The sequence below is a fragment of the Myotis yumanensis genome, unplaced genomic scaffold (assembly GCF_028538775.1).
Source record: "Myotis yumanensis isolate MYYU_CA2020_CCGP unplaced genomic scaffold, mMyoYum1.0.hap1 SCAF_6, whole genome shotgun sequence".
Classification (NCBI taxonomy): domain Eukaryota; kingdom Metazoa; phylum Chordata; class Mammalia; order Chiroptera; family Vespertilionidae; genus Myotis; species Myotis yumanensis.
In genome coordinates this window covers 62521719-62542223 of record NW_027223757.1, presented here as the reverse complement: position 1 = coordinate 62542223, position 20505 = coordinate 62521719, and the positions used below count along the sequence as shown (strand labels likewise).

The 20505-nt window shown below is 37.9% G+C and overlaps 1 pseudogene; it reads left to right on the top strand.

Annotated features, from left to right (window-relative positions):
- The first annotated feature begins 2435 nt into the window (after window positions 1-2435).
- On the top strand, window positions 2436-3158 carry LOC139013148 (protein SPO16 homolog; annotated as a pseudogene).
- The last annotated feature ends 17347 nt before the right edge of the window (window positions 3159-20505 follow it).

Genomic DNA, 20505 nt, shown 5'->3' with positions numbered 1-20505 from the left:
AGCAGTGGTTTCTAAAGTGGAATTTGTTGAAAGAAGGTAGTGCTTTTGACTAAGGCCAGAAACTTTCTCCTTGTAAAATAAGTACAGTATTTGGATTAAGGCATAATAGAATTTATTGGAAATGCTTCATTGAGGAGCCTGGTGAACCAAGCCAGAGCCTTCCCCTTCATGTCTCCTATGAAATAGCCTTCAAAAGAGAGGTGATCTCGAAGAGTTTAAGATCTCTTCCTACATGGGCTCAGAATATGCTGTACAGGACAGATAATGGGTAACTTCATGTTAATAGATTAATTATTGGTCTCAGCTGATATAATTATTTATGTGAATTAATTCGGTATAACTACATACCAAGGAGCAATAAAGCATTCAGCAGAAAGTGTGGTTGAAAAGCATCTTGTTTGAGTTTATACATACAGAATATATGTTTACTAAATTAGATGAAAATACATAGATAACATTTCCATTTTCTATTAGTCTAAAAAAACAGACATATCACAAGAAAGGAAGGAATACCTTAGGATAGGCTAAAACCTATGGCATTATAAATTAAAGTTTTATTTTGATATCAGTAAATATTTTAAAAGGAAAAGAGAAAACAATAAAGCTGATTTTTTTTCCCTCCTATGTAATAGGTTTTCCATACTATGGTTCATATTTTTGCAAATTTAAAAACTGTTTTTCTAATATACAAATTTCTGCTCAAATTTAATAATGACAAATCATCTTATTTCCTACCAGACAGCTGTTTGCTGTTAAAATAATGGACTTTGAAGTTCAATCATTAAAACATGTGCAAATATTTATATATGTGCAACTTAGTAAAAATATTTTCTCAACACTGCTTAACAAAAACCTTTTAATCTCTGCTTTATTTTTATATGATTATAACATTTCAGTTGTCTCTTAAGAGATAGTTTAAGCTTCCAACTTATAGTATTGGTTATGTCAAGCAAAAATCTGAGGTAGTTTAGTGGTTTCAGATTATTTAATCAAAGCCAACTACTAAGTATTTGTTTATGATTTTTTTGGTCATGTTTTTACTATAGCTTCAGTTATTTTTAAGTAATTGTGAAGTGTTATAGTATGAATGGAAAAATTCACATTTTTATCTCAAGTAGAAGTTTTTAAATCCCCTAGTAATCTTTTTGTTGTTGTTACTCCTCACTTGAGGATATTTTTTCTCATTGATTTTTTTTTCTTTTTAGAGAGAGTGGAAGGCAATGGGAGAAGGAGAGGAGGGAGCAGAGGGAGGAGGGAGGTGGAAAGAGAGAGATAAAGAGAGAGAGAGAGAGAGAGAGAAACATCCATTGGTTGCCTCCCACACGTGCCCTGACCAGGGCTGGGAATCAAACCTGTGACCCAGGTATGTGCCCTTGACCAGGAATCAAACCATGACTCTTCAGTAGGCAGGCTGATACTCTAACCACCGAGTAACACTGGTCAGGGCACCTAGTAATCTTGATTTGACTGGAAAGTCAACAGAGATGGTTCATTAGAATCCCATTTTTTGTATCATCTGTTGCTTAGGGTCTATCACTTTGCTTATTTATTAAACATTCTGGAATGTCCATGAGGGGACAGATACTATGTTAGATGGTAGGCTTGCTTGTTCTTAAGAAATTGAGACTAAATTATAGCAATGCCGTATTGTAACTGTTATAGTAAGTAACTGCAGATGATATTATTGGAGTTGAGAGGGAGACAGAATAAGGGTATTAGTGCTATCTGGGTATAGAGGTAAGGACACACTTCTAAGAAAAGGTGACATAATCTGATATTAGGAAGGTGAGTAATGATTTCTGTTATGGCCAAAGGCCAAACTCAGGTCAATTATTTCCATGCTAGAAGAAGCATTTACACATTTACACAACTATTTTGTTTAGATTCCTCTAGACTCCTCTTGATTAGTCTTCCTGCCTACGTTTGATCATATAAGTAACTAATTTCAAAATTGTATTTATCATCTATCTCAATGGTTCTCAAATTTTGTTGCATCAAGATTACTTGGGTGGATTATTAAAACATAGATTTCTGGGCCCCATCCCCAAGTTTCTGACTCAGTGGATATGGGGTGGATATAGACAATTGTATCTCTAAGTTCCCATGTAATGCTGATGCTACTGCTCCATAGACCATATGTGGATGATAATTGGAATCAACTGGGCATGTTTTAAAAATATGGATGCTATTCCCAGAGATTCAAATTTGGTTGAACTTGGTCAGGAACAAGGAATCTGTATTTTTAGTATATTTCCCTAGTTGATTCTAATTATCAATAAAGTTTGGGATTCACAGACATAGTCCATGGTCTTTTATTTCACAAATGATAAAATTGAGATGTAGAAAAGTTATGAAGCTTGGGAGCCACTGAGCTGGCACCAAGGACCTGCTGATCAGATTGTGGCACCATCAGGAGTTGGGTTGGTCAAAGACAGATGGCTGAAAGCACTGGAAAGGAAAAAACGAAATGACCCTAGCCATTCGCTCAGTGGTTAGAGTGTCAGCCCTTGAACTGAAGAGTCTCAAGTTCAATTCTAGTCAAGGGCATGTAACTCAGTTGCAGGCACGTGAGGGAGGTAACCAATCAATGTGTCTCTCTCACATCAATGTCTCTTCTTTCCCCCTTCCTAAAAATCAATGGAAAAATATCCTTGGGTGAGGATTAACAACAATAAAAAAGGGACAACCACCATTATTATTAGTGCATCTCTTAAGAGTTGTGAAGTTGCAACTGACCTAGAAAATTGAAGCCGCAGATTCAGAGGAAAATGGATCAATGATATTTTCTCATACTGGATTTGCATTTTTATTGATGGATGTCAATTAAAAAATATTTCTAGCCAAAATTGAAAAGTTTATCAGCATTCACCAAAATAGTTTTTTGGTTCTACCTCCTGCCCTCCATGGGCTCCAGGAATGGAAATGATGTTCAGGATTCAGCAGAGATTTGTGGGTAGTAACTTATGGATACTTCCAGTATACAGCACAGTCAGTGCTATTAATGGCTAATGTGTACTTTAGCCAAGATCACCTTCAACCCATATATAGATAACTTCTGCTACAGAATGATAACAACTAAAGCTTATATCATTGAGCAAAGCCCTGTTTGGAAAATACTTTAAAAGAGAAAACTCAGTGATTCATTTAACCCCAATTAGAGTGAAATTAAAAGTGAAAAAGGAAGAAAAGTTATGAGAAGTCATCAAAATTATATAACTAAACAGGAGTTGAGCAAAGCTGTCTTTTCCAATGTACCTAATTTTTCCCCTTCAAAAAACCCTACTACTCTTTTATTCTCTACTGAATCAAGTCAACTGTGACATTCAATGTTTTCCAAAATGTCTTCCTTAGAACACATTGTCTCAATAATTAGTCTTGGATACAATTAAGCCAACCCAAACCAATGAAACATGAAAAATATCTACTATTGCCTATGGGAGGAGGTGGGTGGATTCAGATTAGAATAACACTCCCACCCCTCTTTCAAGGAACTTCCAGACAAGTAGCAAACATCACATTCCCAAACATGCACAAATATACATTCCCACATGGTATTAAGAGACAGATTTATAGTAAGTGCTATTGAAGAAGTACAATGTATCAGATGAGCTGTAGCATGATGAGACAGATATTTATATAGACCTATTTTCCAGACACTGTGCTAGTTTTGTAGAGTTGCAAAACGTATTAAGACTTAGTTTTCTATCTAGGGAAATCATAATAAAACTATGCAAAAATACAACTGACTCTATACTGTAACATAACTAATCTATAGAAATGGCATGAATAAAATGCTATCAGAAGATAGAAGTGGGAATGATTGATTCATCTAGGATATGTGGAAATGTTCACAGAAAAAGTGGTAGGAGAGGAAGTTATACACTTATAAGTGGCTTTTGTTTAGATCTCAGTACTCTTCCTTTAGTCTCTCCTCTTGATTAGTCTTTACTTTGCCAGGTGAAGGAGAGGGCAGAGTAAAAACACCAAGATGAACCTGCAACATGGACTTTTAAAAAATAGGTAATGGACCAACAGGGCTAGAACACAAAGCATGTGGAATCAGAATGGTATTCATGAAGGTGAATTTGAGCTGAGCTTTAAGGGATGCATAGAATTTGGCAAATAATACTAACATTTGCACACATTACTAATTATACACTTTTTAGAAGTGTTCACCCTTTATATCCAATCTACAGAAAATTTTACCCATCCCGCAGATTCAAATTAAGATCCTTAAAAGTTCCTACACTGGTGTTTGTTAACCCTGTCTGAGCATCACAGTTGTCTGGTGCTTAAAAAAACACAGAAACTCTGGCCCCACTTAAGAGATTGTGATTCTAGAGATTTCTGTTAAAGATGCCTGATGGCAGGATCCTGGGATTGCTAATTGGCAGTTTTTCATACCTCATTCTGGTCTGAACCACTGGCCAGCTGAGTGACAAAACCTAGGATGGGTTAAATATATAATTGTGGAATTGAATGCTTCTTTGCAACCTAAATATTTTCCTACATAAACATTTTGCAGATAAGGAAATTCAATCTACCTATCCCGTCATGTTCATACTCACGCATCAATCAAGAAATGCCATCCCACTGTCCTGTTTAGAGTCTAATAAAACAGGATTCTAAATGTACATGGTTTTAAAGTCAATATTATTCATTCATAGCTCTGGGTGAATTTTAACCCATCAACCAAATTGAATCGAATTGTTTAAATTGCATACACAATACAGAAAACCTCAGGACATAAAAATGTATAATTGACCCATATTGGATACTGAAGAATTAATTATTGAGTATTGCTGCATTTCTAAATTCTGTGCCTCAACACTCATTCACCTTAGTCATAGAATTTTGTATGAGTGGATAATGTGGTTAGAGCAGTTGCTAATGACTTGTTTTTCTTTGACCACTTAGTAAGCATTTTTAACAAATAAAGTTTGAGTTATTTGTACTAGTATGTTGTCACAGGTCATAATGAGTGCATTGTTTCAAAATATAAATAAAACACTTTTATTTCTGAGACATAATGTTCTAAAAAGTCACATCCCATAACTGTCTATTAAATTAGCTCTTGCTGGATTGGGATTTTATTTTTAGGCATTCCATTAGCTCAGTACTCAAGGTCAAAATGGATATGACTAAGAAAAATTGTGTTTTCTCATGGACAAACAATATGACCTTGGGAAGCAAAGCAAAACATATTCATAATGCAATGTCATTTCAAAATATTTTATAATTAATTTTTTTTCTGAGTACTACAGAAACTATACTCCCTACCCCCTCCAGAATCCTTTAATGATAGGAAATTTAAGCATACATGATACACAGGGACTAATATTTTGGTACTTATGTAAAAATAGTAGAGTATAAATGCTATTCCAAAGTATAGTGTTTACAATCTGTGTCATCTGTGGGAATCACTTCCCCTCTGCTTATAATATGTACCTTTTCATCTTATTATATGAAAGACATATATATATATATATTATCATATTTCAGTGTCATGGTTTAAGAAATGAGATTTAGTATGGCAGATCAACATAGTTAGAAATTGATAGGACCCAAGGTGTTTTATAAAGTGATAATAATCCTATATAATAAAGGTGTAATATGCAAATGGTCGTTAGGTAACAACCGGATCACGGGTCAGCAGGAGGGTGGGGCAGGGAGCTATAAGAGGCATTGGCAGAAGAGAGCTACAGGAGGGGGCAGGGCAGCAAGCTGCGATGGGGGGTGGGGGGAAGCAGGGAGCTACAAGAGGGCAGGGCAGCAGGCAGAGAGCTACAGTAGGGCAGCAGTGAGCTACTGGCGCACGGATTCGTGTGCAGGGCTACTAGTAGGTAATATTGTTATATGTAAACCTGAAATACTATTTGATACATGTGTAGTGTCGAGAATTGAAAAATAATGGAAGTATTCTATTCTTACTCAATTCAGTTGATTTATTAATTTGATACTTGTCCCTACTCTAAAGTATTCATTATTATCTCTACCTTACAAATGGGGAACTTGAGGTAGAAAGTTTAACCAATTAAACTCATAGTTGAATAAGTGACAGGACTGGTATTTGAAAGTAGATACTACAATTTCTGATCTTAATCACAATACTACACTGAGAGACAAATTTTCATATAACTCTTAACATTTATGATTAAGGCTGGGAGTAAGAAAGTCCCTTGTAAGATGAAGGGGTAAATTCTACAGCTATGTAATGTGGAAAATTTATTTTGATAGTTTGCCTGCTACATGAGAAAGTTTATTTGCTAAAGTAGAAAAAATGAATTTAAATTCAAAAGAAATAAAATATATTGCCTTTGAATTTTTAACATAGTGGAAATAATATTGAGCTTAGAATCAAGAATTCTCATTGTCTCTATCTTTGTATAGATCCAAGGTTCTCTAACTGTATATGCAATGACCCTGGGACTTGGGCAGTGAACTCACAGAGCAACTGTGAAATAGTTTAACATTTTTTGAGAGAAATACAGTGACATGTGTTGCACAAACTAGGTCAAGGTAGTTCATAGTTTTGGCATTATGTCATACTATATTCCCTTCAATGACATCATATTTTTGTGAAGCTGAGGTTTCAACAGTTATTATGATAAAATAAGTAGCATGTGAAAATCAATGTGGAGCAGAAAATGAGAATGACAGTATGCAACTTGAGTCCAAGGTTTGAGAAATCTTGCATTACTTAGCAGGAGCTTATAACTCATTAATAAGTGATTATGGTTAAGAATGAAGTGAAGATGGTACTTTTTCAATTAACATGTATGACTTTTTAAAAAAATGGCTTTTTTTTCTGAGTTGTCAGAGCATAAATAATTTAAGTTGCTTGGCTGTAACTACTTAATAAAAGGAACTGTTTGGTGTTTATTTTGTACTAGGAGCATCATGAAAAACTTATTGAGGACATAAGGGCTCTGAAATGAGAACGTTTAGGCAGAAGTTTGCTTTTGGATATAGTGAAGTTTTTTTTAACTTTGTTTTTTATTGATTTTTTAGAGCAGGGGTGGGAAAGTTTGGCCTGTAGGCTGTATAAGGCCCAAGAAATCATTTGGTCTGGCCCTGCCAAGGCATTAGGGGTGAGTTAATTAAATTTTTGACCAAATATAGCAGGCGAATCTTCAAGTTGATAATTTTGTATGGGCTGCAAATGATGTTATAAATATTCAAATGGCCCTTGGCATAAAAAAAATTTCCCCATTCCTATTTGAGAGAGAGAGAGAGAGAGAGAGAGAGAGAGAGAAGAAGAAGAAGAAGAAGAAGAAGAAGAAGAAGAAGAAGAGAGAAACATCATTGATAAGAGAGAAACACCTATTGGCTGCCTCTCCCACACCTCCTACTGGGGATCAAGCCAACAAATCTGGGCATATGCCCTGACTGAGAAATGAACTGGCCACCTCTCGGTGCCTGGATAATGCTCAACCACTGAGCCACATGGGCTGGGCAGTTTGCTAATATATTTTAAATAAAATCTCTTAAAACAAATTAACTGTTGGATATAAATGAGTTAGTCATTTTGTAAATATATCTCACCATATCTTTCATCTATAAAGCTTATGGGTTTTTTTTTGGTTCTTTGTTTGTTTTTGGCATTCAGGTGTTTTCTCTACTTGTTAACACATTGAAGAAAATTCCCAGAGTAAGTGAAAATCTGTACTTTGTAAATATTGGAAAATCTAGAGTTTCTGCACTACCTAAGAAAATATTGTCACATGAAAATTTCAAATCAAAACAAGTGGCCCACTGTTTTCAATAAAAGCTCTGGCTGATAACCACACCACAATTGCATTCTTTTATATTGCCAACTCACACGAGGAAATGCTCATTTAGAAAATCTTTGAATATATGTTTATAAAAAATAGTACTTGTTACATGGAACAGCATTAGATTCTTATTAGGCATCTATCAAATAATTGCTTCTTTCTTTGAGGTACAAAAGGTTTTTATTTATTTGATTTGTTTTTGGGGGTGTTTTTGGCTAAAATTATAGGCCAAAAATAGGTGTCATGTTACATCCAGATGATTAACTCATTTGATTTTATTGGCAAAGCCTAAAAGAAAGAAAATTTCAAAATATTTGTGAGATATTTGTACTCTTGGATTAATGAATTTAGAAATACAGAAAGAAATCTTTTCTTTTGGACAATTGCATAGTGGCAGAATGACCCCGCGAAAGGAGTGTGAGCTCTTGCATAGTACATGATTAATGGGTGTTTGCTGAATTAAAGCAACCAAAAAAAAGTCTCTAAAATTGTCACTCATTGGTTTAGTTCTATAGTAAAGTGCATACATGGAGACAAATAAAAAATGGTTCATCATTGAGTAGTCTGAATAAACGTTGTGGAATATTAAAAATATATCAGTTTACTTCCTTTCTTAATAGTAATAAAGATTTCCTCAATGAATGGATATACAAAAGGTGATATATGTGTATATATATATATATATCTGTTTAATTATAAGTAAATATAATAATTATCATTATTTAGCCTGAATAAAGAAGGACATCCTGCCATTTGTGACAGATGGATGAAACTGGAGGACATTATGTTAAATGAAATATGGCAGACATAGAAGGTCAAATACTACCTGATACTGCTTATAGGAGAAATCTAAAGTAACCAAATCCATAGAAGCGAGAGTGGTTGCCAGGGGCTGGAGGAATGGGGAGGTAGTAAAGGGTACGAAGTTCTAGTTATACAAGATAAGCAAGTCCTAGAGATCTACTATAGAGCATAGTGCCTGTAATGAACAATGTTGTATTGTATATTTAAAATTTTGTTAAGAGAATAGATTTTATGTGTGTTCTTATTACAAAATAAGCAATAAAGAGGGCAGGAGGAAACTTTAGAATTGATCAATATATTTATGGCATGATAGTAGTTTCACAGGTGTACACTTATCTCTAAACTCATTAAGTTGTATACATTTAAATAAATACAGCTTAGATACGTTATAGGGCCTTGGTTGGATCGCAACAAGGGTACCCATCTTAGAGATAAGTCAACAATTGTTGTTTTGTTTGTTTTTTTTACAAATGAACTGAAGTAACAGTTCTGTCCAGGTGTTTGTATACATTTGTTTCAAATACTTACTATTGCCATAAATTAATTTAATTAACTGTATTAGTTTTCTATTGATGCTCTAACAAATTATTACAAATTTAGTGGCCTAAACAATAAAAATTTATCTTACAGTCAAGTAGATAAAAATTCTCAGTGGGTAAAAACCAAGGTGTTAGCTGAGCGTGTTTCTGAGGCTCTAGGGAGAATCCCTTTCCTTGCTTTTTCTAGCTTCCAGGGCTGTTCTCATTCCTTGGCTGTGGTCCTCTTCCATCTTAAAAGCCAGCAATCACCTCACTCTGACCTCCGCTTCCTTAATCACATCTTCTCTGATTCTCCTGCCTCCTCCTTTCCCTTGTAAGTACTCCTGTGATTACACCTTCCCAACCAGACCTACAAAGTCGCTTTTTCCAGGTAAGGTGACACCTTTGGGGGTGGGGGTGGTATTATTCTGCTTGTTATATTAAGGCATACCTTGCTTTATTCTATGAATACTCTATGAAGGGTTTAAGTTTACTACATTAATCCCCTCTATTTGACACATAGAATGCAGGCTTACATTTGGTAGAATGATTATAAATTATACACTAATTAGATGTTACCACATACTTCTTTAAGTGTAGTTATAAGTTACAGCAAGAAAGTGAAATGATGAGACGTGTAGTATAAAAGATTTCTACACTCTGAAAATAGTTTTTAAGTCCAAAGTATGTATTAGGTTTGGGTTTACCTGAAATAAACCTAAAGAACATTTACCAATATTTTTATAGTAAATGAGCAAGATGAATAAATTAAAAGTTAATTTTTATTTATAAAGATGGGTCAAACCATTAGCTGTGCTCTGGAATAAAGTTCTTTTCTACCAAAAAGAGCTTGAAGTTTCCCATTAATTGGCATAGCAGGTAGAGCTTGTTGATTTAACAGAGATTTCAGCTGCCAAGAACACAATACCATTAGAGAGAAAAGCGGTAACATCATACAGCTCTTAACTTGCACAAGAAAAGCTGGCGGCCTGCATTTTTTTTTTTTTTACTACAGAGGTCCTCAAACCTTTATATAGAAAGATATTACCAGGGACACTTGCTAAGTTGAATATTCTGGTTCACATCTGTGTTTCTTAGGAGGTTCTGAGTGGTACCATCTCTGAACCACACTTTGCATAGCAGGTTTGTAGAAAGCTCTGTGAAAGAACAAAGGCTACCATCGAAATCACCTTATAAAAGCATGATTCTTATGACATTACTTTGAGAAAACATTTAATACCAAATTTTGTTTTATGTGAGTACTAAAGAGAAACAAGAAATGGACACTTCAGGAAAGATTGGGCAGGCCATGTGATTATCACCTTTTTTTGGGTGGGGGGGAAGAAGTGAAATTATGTTTTAATTAGAATCCTCTGTATATACTTTCTAGTTAGTTGTGAGTGGAAACATATGGTAAAAATTATTGTTCACATTATAATGCATGAATTTACTTATTCTTAATAGAGCTTTTTTTTTTAGTTTAAAGAATAGCTTAAATTATTGTTATGTATGTAGTTAAGACATATATATATATGTATATATATATATATATATATATATAAATTATTTTATTTTATTTTTATTTTTTTGTTGGTTGGTTCTATTTCTGGAATCAAGTTCCAGTACCCAGAGTGGGAAAAACTAGTTAAACCCTAATCTTTAATAACGTTATTTTTATAGGTTAGTTATTACAGAGCTCTATATTTAAACTTTTTTTTTGTTTTTTACTTGAAATAATAAGATAATAGATTGGCAAACAAGATTAATACTATTTTTGGCAGTTGAAAGAATGCAGGGGGAAAAAGAATGGAGAATGAGGGAATAGTGTTGAACAGAGATTAGACAAGTCAGACACAAGTCTGGTGTGAAAATTCTAGACTGAAAGGAATAGCAGATGTACAGACCTTGCTTACAGCCAGGCTCACCTGAGGAATGAGAAAGTCAGTGTGGCTGGAGTGAAGCAGACAAGGGAGGAGATGACCTTGAAGAGTTTGTAGGGCCAGATGATGCAGTGCTTTGTGGGCTGGAAAGTTAGCAAGTTTGGATTTTATTCCTAGTGTGATGAGACTATACAGAACAGTAACAGAGGTAAAAGCAGCAGATTAATGACTACAAATCTACAAGTCTCTTGTTATTTGACTTCCTGTTTTCCTGTTCCCCATCAGGGCACCTATCACTCTGTCTCCTGGTTATTTATTTCATGGCCTAATAGGAAGTGTAACGTCCTTGAATTTTCATATTGCTCATCACTGTATCCCCAGTGGCCAGGACGTAGTCTGAACTGTGGTGGTTTATTAGTAATTTGTTGTTCTCTGAAGGTCTGGGTAGGGAGGACTTGTTGGTTGATGAGTTCAAGGAGAAGCTACAAAAGGAAAACCCCAAGATAACAGGTATTATTTTCCTTCTGAGAAAATGGATAAAAGTAACACGGGAAACCACAACCGAAAAAAATAAAGTCAGAGAGATAAATTCAGTTTGGAAAGAAACAAAAAATGATTTTAGCTTGAAATACTAGTATAGTAAGATGAGGACAAAACAAAACATTCAAGGGAGAAGTGTTCTGTGGTAATTTGGAGAGGAGAGGCTCCCGTAGTGAATATTATTCCCACAGAACATCAGTTCCATGTGACTTAGTAGGTGTTCTGCCAAAGAGTCACTTTTTCCAGCCCTTTCATGGCCTCGGTACCGCCCCGGGTCTTCATGTCAATCTGTATTAGCTGTTTTTATTATGTTCTCACATAATGAAATTTTGTTCATTATAATGATGACTTAATATAATAACGATCTCAAATTTTACACTTTTTATATTTATTTTAGTTAATTGTGTGTATTTAGATTTTTAGCATGTTCCCTTAATTAATGTTCTCATTTCATTTATTCATATATTATCTGTGCTGTTGTCCTAGAAAAAGCACACATTGCAGGTAGGTAGGTAGGTGTATGACAGGTATTTGAGAGGAATACATTAGAAATCACCATGCCCTAAAAAACAGGGCTTTGATATATGGAGTCACCCATCCCTGCTATTATCAGTTGGCTTTATGTAGCTCTCTTAGCCCTCTAGTTCCAGTACTCATAAAAATAAATATGAATTATCATAATAGTGCTGTCTTTTTATATCTCACACAAATAATAAATAGTAATACTGGGCATTATGGTCTGAATTGTGTCCTTCCTCCCCAAAGGTATATGTTGAAAACTTAACCCCCAGTGTGACTGGATTGGGAGACTGGACTTTGTAGGAAATAATTAAAGTTAAATAAGGTCGCCCAGGCCAGTGTGGCTCAGTTAGTTGGAGCATCATCCTGCACCAAAAGGTTGCAGGTTCAATTCCCAGTCAGGGCACATGCCTGGGTTGTGGGTTTGATCCCCAGTAGGGAATGTGTGTGGGAGGCAACTGATCTATGTCTCTTTCTCACATTGATATTTTTTTCTCTTCCCCTGCTTCCTCCCTCCCTCTCTAAAATCAATTATAAATAAATAAATAAATAAATAAATAAATAAATAAATAAAAATAAATAAATAACATTAAATGAGGTCATAAGGTGGGACCTAACCCCATATGATTGATGTCTTTATAAGAAGAGAAAGAGACACCAGGGATATATGTGCACAGAACTGAGGTCATTTGAAAACAAAAAGAGAAGATGGCTATTAGCAAGCCACAGAGAATGGCCTTAAGAGAAAACAAATTTACCACACAGTTCTTGATATTTTATTATAACTTCCCTAGTGGACTAATGCACCAGGTTCTAACCTACCACTGCTCTATACCAAGCTTGCTGGGCACACATAGCTTCCTCTCCTAAACCAATGGACAGAGCTAGACACATGGCTTGCCTGACATGAGGGGACCAGGGCATCTAGTATGTCCAGAGGAAAGCATAATGGGGTATTGGGCGGTACTAGTGATGTATACTACATGCCCAGTTGTTGGTTATTTCTCTTAATGAATTGCATTTCTTTCTTGTCCTGTTCATATTGCCTCTCTAAGACTTGGTGCTCCATTGACTTGCATCCACATTTAATTTCACTCTTTCCACTGATAAAATTGATCATGCTGGCTATTCAATACTATTGTTAGGTGACTTGCTCTAGGAAGCCTTTTTCTCATCATAAAATATTTCATATTCAGAATATTAAAATTAAAATTGCTGTAAGAACTTATGCTTAAGTAATAAATCTACAGAGAGCTTAATTAATAAAGTTATAGAGAGCTTTAAATATATATAATCTGACAACTGAGAAAACCAAAAAGCAAAGACACTCCCATAGTAACAAGCATATCTAGTGCCCAGTCTTAGTTTCCAGTATCATTCTCTGTTAAAAGGAACCAGGGCTCCATGGAGAAATAGCTGATTCTAGGACTGGGCCAGAAAGTATACAACATGAGCCTGAAGCAACTAACATGAAAGAAAGAAAGACATCCACAATATTGTGAATGATGGGAGCATGTCAAAACATAGGAGCCAGGTGAAAGAGCTATCAATGGCCAAAACTAGAGCAGTTTGAGCAACAAAATAAATAAAATAGTATTAGATTACAGTAAGTCCTCACTTAATATTGTCAACAGGTTCTTGGAATTGCAGCAAATAACTTCTAATTGAAAACAATTTTACCATGGGCTAATTGATATAAGCAAGAGTTAAGTTTCTAGGGCATCTCATCAACATTATAATGAAACTAGGGGCCCAGTGCATGAATTCATGCACCTTGAAAGGACTGTGGGTGGCAAGGCTGCAGTAGGCACAGGGATGGATCTGGCCCATCCTTCACAACCCCGCCTGGCCCCCAGTCCCCTGTCTGCTGGCAGCCCTGCTCCCGTAGCCACTGCTCCCACATGTTGACAGCACTGGCCCTGCTTGCACCTGTTGATGGTGTGGAGCGATTGGGGCTGGCGCCAGCAGCAGGTGCGAGCAGAGCCAGCTCTGTCAGTGGGTACAAGCAGTGGCTGCTGTCCCAATTGCCCCTCAGGAGAAGGGGGAGGTGGAGAAGCCGTCAGTGGTGGTCAGGACTGGCAGCCACCACTCACACCCTCCGATGGCGCCGAGCGATCAGGGCTGGCAGCGGGTGTGAGCGGCAGCTCTGGTGCTGGCTGCAGGTGTGAGCGGGGCTGGCGCTGTCAGTGGGTGCGAGCGGGGCTATTGCCAGCAGCGTGTATGAGAGGCAGCTGTCAGCCCAATCTCCCCTCAGGAGCAGGGGGAGGTGGAGAAGACCTGAGGGATGATCAGGGCTGGAAGCCACCACTTGCACCCACTCACGGCTCTGAGCGATCGGGGTCAGCAGTGGGTGTGAGCAGGGCCGGTGCCAGGAGCAGGTGTAAGTGCTGGGCAGGACAGCGGCATGGGGGAGCAAAGAATTTTCAGTAACCACCAGACGCTCCCCTCAGTGACAGCAACTGGAGCCCCACCTTGGTCTGGCACCCCCACTCGCCTGCTCCACCATCCTGCCATGGCTGATACTGCCATGTTCCATGCTCTGCCGCCTGCTGCCGATGCCTATGTTCTGTGCGCACCTGGTGGGCAGCACACATCATAGCAACCGGTTGTTTGGTTGTTTGGTTGTTTGGTTGTTCTGCCATTCCGTCTCTTTGCATGTTAGGGTTTTATTTATATAGATGACATTAAACAAAATGTTATTTGAGGACCTGTTATATAATCCAAAATATAAAGTGAATATCCACAAGTCCATACAGATATAAATAAATTATTAAAAAAAATTACTACATGCAGAAGAAGAGAAAAATCTCCTAAGCAAAAGAATTCCAAATAAATTATGTAGATACTCTGCCATAAGGGAGGGGGAGCATAAGTAAGTTCCCACTTCAGTATGGGGTGTACACAATGATTTTATTACACAAAGTACAACATAGAAAGGGGGGAAAAAGAGTAGAGAAACCTCGCAGTAGTCACAATTATGTTGATAATATGTAGCTCTGATATGATGTGATGAAATGACACTCTACCTTTGTGATATTCCTCCCAAACCCATAACTCCAGGATAATTGTGATAAAACAAAACAAAAAACACAAAACACAATTTATATAGAGAGGAATTCTATAAAAACCTGACCAGTACTCCTTGAAGCTGTCAAAGTCATCAAAAACAAGGCAGTTCTGCCCAGCCAGCATGGCTCAGTGGTTGAGCGTTGACCTATGAACCAGGAGTTTGTGGTTAAATTCCTGGTCAGGGCACATGCCCGGGTGTCGGTCTTGATCTCCAGTGTGGGGCAGGCAGGAGGCAGCCAATCAATGACTCGCTCTCATCATTGATGTTTCTGTCTCTCTCTCCCTCTTCTTTCTCTCTGAAATCAATAAATATATTTTTAAACACACACACACACACACACACACAAAACAAAACAAACACAAGGCAATTCTGAGAAATTGTCAAAGCCAAGATGAGCCAAAGAAAGCATGACAACTAAATGTAATGTGGTACACTGATGGGATCCTGGGACAGAGAAAGGAGGTCATTGCATATAAATTAAGTAAACCTGAATAAAATATGGACTTTAGTTTGTAATAATATAGTAATATTGGTTTATTAATTGTAAAAATGCAGTATACAGTAAGATGTTAATAATGGGGAAGTTGTACTAATTTTACTGTCTGTACACATTTCTGTAAATCTAAAATTGTTCTTTAAAAAGTATATTAATAATAAAAATGATTGGGAGAACAATATTTCAACTGCTGATTATATCCTGTGTCCTGGGACCATATCCGGAGCTTTGCTAACCTTAGCTCAGGAAAACATCTGCCCACCCTAAGTGAATACAATATTCCAGAATGTTGCTAGAGGAGACTTTTATGTTAGAAAACAAAATCCCATATGTACAAAGCTTTAGAACTCTTTTTTTCTTGCCATACGGCAAACTGATGTTGGCATAGATAAAAATGGGCAAAATCATTTAATCATATTTAATGTTAGAACTATTATTTTTAATTACCTGGCATATGTAAGAGGAACATTTTTCTTCTGAGGCTGATTTAGCAAACTTCAAAATGAACATGGTGTGGCATGGCAATCATATTATTTCTGCCAGGGTACATGCACATTTTTTGATATCTGGTCTCAATTTGACATTCGTTTGAACTTTGTACATACCCTATGTGCCATCAGTTGACATCATAACTTCAGGAGATCTGATACTCTGTTTGGCTGTGTTTTTACTATATCTCACTCATCAAAAAAATCTTGACTAGAATAAATGTACTTCTTGGGACCATTGTGGGGTATTGTGTAAATCAAAGAGGAAAATAAAAACACCTGGATTAATTATCTATGAGCAGAATCTACTATGTTGAATAGCAGCGTTCTTCAGTGTCTCTCATAACGCCAGTTCCATGTGATTTAATATGTATTCTGTCAAAAACTGTGGTAATATAAAGCTGGTTTAACTAAATTAAGTGGGAGATTTTCATAATCTCCTGATGCATTATGTGATTCCTCAGCTTGTATAGTTTCCCAAGGTTTTTTGGCTACAAAACCCATTTTCAAAGAAAACATTATTCTTAGAAACAAGTTTCTATGGAGCTCTAATTGGGAAGCATTGGTCTAGGACTCTAGGTCAATGTCTCAAAGACTGGTCTTGTGATCAGCATCATCAGCATCAATCAGGAAATTGTCAAAAATGCCAATTCTTGTGCACGACCTTAGACCTCCTGAATCAGAAGGCCAGTGATCTGTTTTTTTAATGAGCCTTCCAGGTGCTTCTGATGTATGCTAAAATTTGAGCACTATTAATCAAGGAGAAACTCACATTTTGAACTTAGAGACCAGATTTGTTGATTGCTTAATATCTTTACTATAGTTCTCTTTCAAAAGATTGATATCTTAAACTAGGCTTAAAGCCATTACTTCATCTTGACTTCAAAGGAGCTATATGAGTAGTTAGTAATCAGAATTGGATCAGTGGAATATATTGATTAAGAAATCTGAGTTGAACCAAAATAATTCTTTGATACTATATAAGTATCTGATTTCTGTTTATTTTTATTGATTTCTATTTTATACCACTGTGGCCAGAAAAGACACTTGGTATAATTTCAATCTTTAAAATTTGTTAAGACATGTTTTGTAACGTAATATATGATTTATTTTGATGAATTTTTGTATGTGCTCTTGAGAATAGTGTGTACTCTGCTGCTCTTTGGTACAATGTTCTGTACATATCGATTAAGTCTCTGTCTGATCTGTGTACTTCAAGTCCAATATTTCCTTACTTGATTTTCTGTCTGGATAATCTAGCCATTATTAAAAGGAGGATATTGAGGTCTTCTATTATTATTATTATACTAGAGGCCAGGTGCACAAAAATTCGTGCACTCGGGGGGAGGGGTCCCTCAGCCCAGTCTGTGCCCTCTCACAGTCCAGGACCCCTCGGGGGATGTCCACCTGCTGGCTTAGGCCCACTCTCTGGGGGATCAGGCCTAAACTGGCAGTCAGACATCCCTCTGGCAGCCTGGGAGCCCTCAGGGGATGTCTGACTGACGCCCATGGGGAGCGGGCCTAAGCCACTGTCAGACATCCTTAGCACTGCCAAGGAGGCAGGAGAGGCTCCCGCCACCACCGCTGTGCTCGCAGCCATTAGCCTGGCTTGTGGTTGAGCAGAGTTTCCCCTGTGGGAGTGCACTGACCACCAGGGGGCAGCTCCTGCATTGAGTATCTGCCCCCTGGTGGTCAGTGTGCATCATAGCGACCAGTTGTTCTGCTGTTAGGGTCAATTTGCATATTACCCTTTTATTTTATAGGATAGTATTCTCTTAATGATTTGACCCCTTTTATCATTATATAGTAACCTCCTTTGTCTCTTGTTACCATTTTGGCTTAAATTCTATTTTGTCTAATACAGTGGGGACTTGACTTACGAGTTTAATTCATTCTGGGATGGAGCTCATAACTCAAATTACTCATATGTCAAATCAAAAAGTGAACGAGTGAGACACGTGATGCTGGGCTGATGTTGTGGCGTTCACTGTGACGTTCACTGTGCCAACTAGCAGTGGGATATCTGAAGCTGGCTCGTAACCCAAATTTTAGCTTGCAATTCAATGCAAAAAATCGACCGAGAGACGACTCATATCTCGAAAAAGTCGTTAGTCGGGACACTCGTAAGTCAAGGCCCCACTGTACAAGTATAGCTATCCTGCTTTCTTTTTGTTCCATTTGCATGAAAAACTTTCTTCATCTCTTCACTTTCGGTCAATGTGTGTCCTTAAAGCTGAAGTGAGTCTCTTGTAAGCAGCAGATAGTTAGGTCTTAAAAAAAAAATCAGTCAGTCACTTTCTTGAATGAGGAATTTAATCCATTTACATTTACATTAATTATTGATAGGTAAGGACTTACTCTTTCCCATTTTGATTATTATTTTATATTTTATAGTTCCTTTCTTCCTATCTTGCTGTCTTCCTTAGTAATTTGCTGATTACTCATTGTGGCATGCTTTGACCTTTTTCTCTTTATGTTACTATTGATTTTTGTATTGTGATTACCATGAGGCATACAAGAAACATATCTACACTAATAAAAGAGAAACATGGTAATTAACGTATGACCGCTACCCTTTTCATTGGCTAATCAGTGAGTATATGCAAATTAACTGACAACCAAGATGGCGGCTAATTTGCATATGTCGGCTCCAAGCCACAGACTGAGGCTTTAGGCCTGGGTAAGGGAGGATCCTTGAGCCAGTGATGGTTGATGGCGGTGATGGCGGGGGGAACCGGAGTGGAGCCAGCCAGCGATCATAGATGGCGGCTGGGGAGGGGAGCTGGGGGTGCCCTGGCCCAGGCCTAAAGCCTTGGCCAGAGGCTTTAGGCTTAGGTCAGGGAAGAGCCAGCCAGCGATTGTTGATGGTGGCGGAGGTGGGGAAACAGGGCGGAGCCAGCCAGCAATCGTTGATGGCAGCGGCGGGGAGCTGGGGGTGCCCCGGCCCAGGCCTAAAACCTCGGCCGGAGGCTTTAGGCTTGGGCCGGGGAGGAGCCAGCCAGCGATCAGCTGTGGCGGGAGCTGGGGGTGCCCCGGCCCAGGCCTAAAATCTCGGCCAGAGGCTTTAGGCTTGGACCGGGGAGGAGCCAGCCAGTGATCCTAGATGGTGGTGGCGGCCCGAACCGGGGTGCAGCCAGCCAGCCATCCTTGATGGCCACGGTGGCTTGGAGCTAAGGGTGCCCTGGCCCAGGCCTAATGCCTCACCAGAGGCGTTAGGCCTGTGCAGGGGCCAAACCAGCAATTGGTGTGAACTACAGAGGAAACACCTTTTTTGACTGCTGATTGGTTAAGCTCCCTGTATGCCACTGGTAATATTCTTAGTAACTTGGGTAATAACAGTCCAAAAAGTGATCTAGGGTTTTTTTTACCACACTCCTGGAGAAAAAAAGGAAGGTCTGCTGCTGGAGGGTTAAGAAATGTCATATCCTGTCCTAGCCAGTTTGGCTCAGTGGATAATGCCTTGGCCTGCCCAACGCAGATTCTGGGTTCAATTCTGACCAAGGGCATGTACCTAGGTTGCAGGTTCCTCCCTGGCTCCGGCCCAGGTCAGGGCTCATGCAGGAGGCAACCAATCAAAGTGTTCCTCTCACTTTGATGTTTCTCTCTGTCTTTCCCTTTCTCTTCCACATTCTCTAAAAATCAATGGAAACATATCCCCAGGTGAGGATAAAGAAAGAAAGAAATGTCATATCCTATGAAAGACACTTCTTGAAAATGCCTAAAGAAAGTTGTCATTTTTTCATGGTAAAGGGACTTGAGTCCGTGTTGATGAAAACACCTTGGTGGCTGCGGTGATGGGGCTGGTGCCTTCCCCTGATCAGCCCGGTCGACTCCCACAAAGGGAGGCCAGACTGTGGCTTAGGCCCACTCCCCAAGGGGAGCAGGGAGCAGGTAGTAGGACATCCCCTAGGGCTCCCAGTATGTGATAGGGGGCAAGTTGGGCTGAGGGAACCCCCTCCCCAGTGCACAAATTTTTGTGCACCGGGCCCCTAGTTATAGATATAAAAGTCTGTTTTAAGCTGATAACAACTTAACTCTGATAGCATACAAAATTTCCTTCTGCCACATTTTATTTTTGATGCCACAATTTTCAAATTTTTATTTTGTATATCAAATAACAAATAATTGCAACTAAAATTACTTTAATACTTTTGTTTTTAAACTTCATTTATACTAGAATTAAAAGTGATTTATACTCCACCATTAGATTATTCTGAATTTGCCTACATATTTACCTTTATCAGTGAGTTTTGTAGTTTAATGTTCCATGTTAGCTTCCTTTTATTTTAGCTTGAAAAACTACTGTTAGTATTTCCTGTAAAACAGTTCTAGTGGTGATGTGCTCCTTCACCTTTTATTTGTATTGGAAAGACTTTCTCCTTCAGTTCTGGACAGCTGTGCTAGTTAAGGTATTC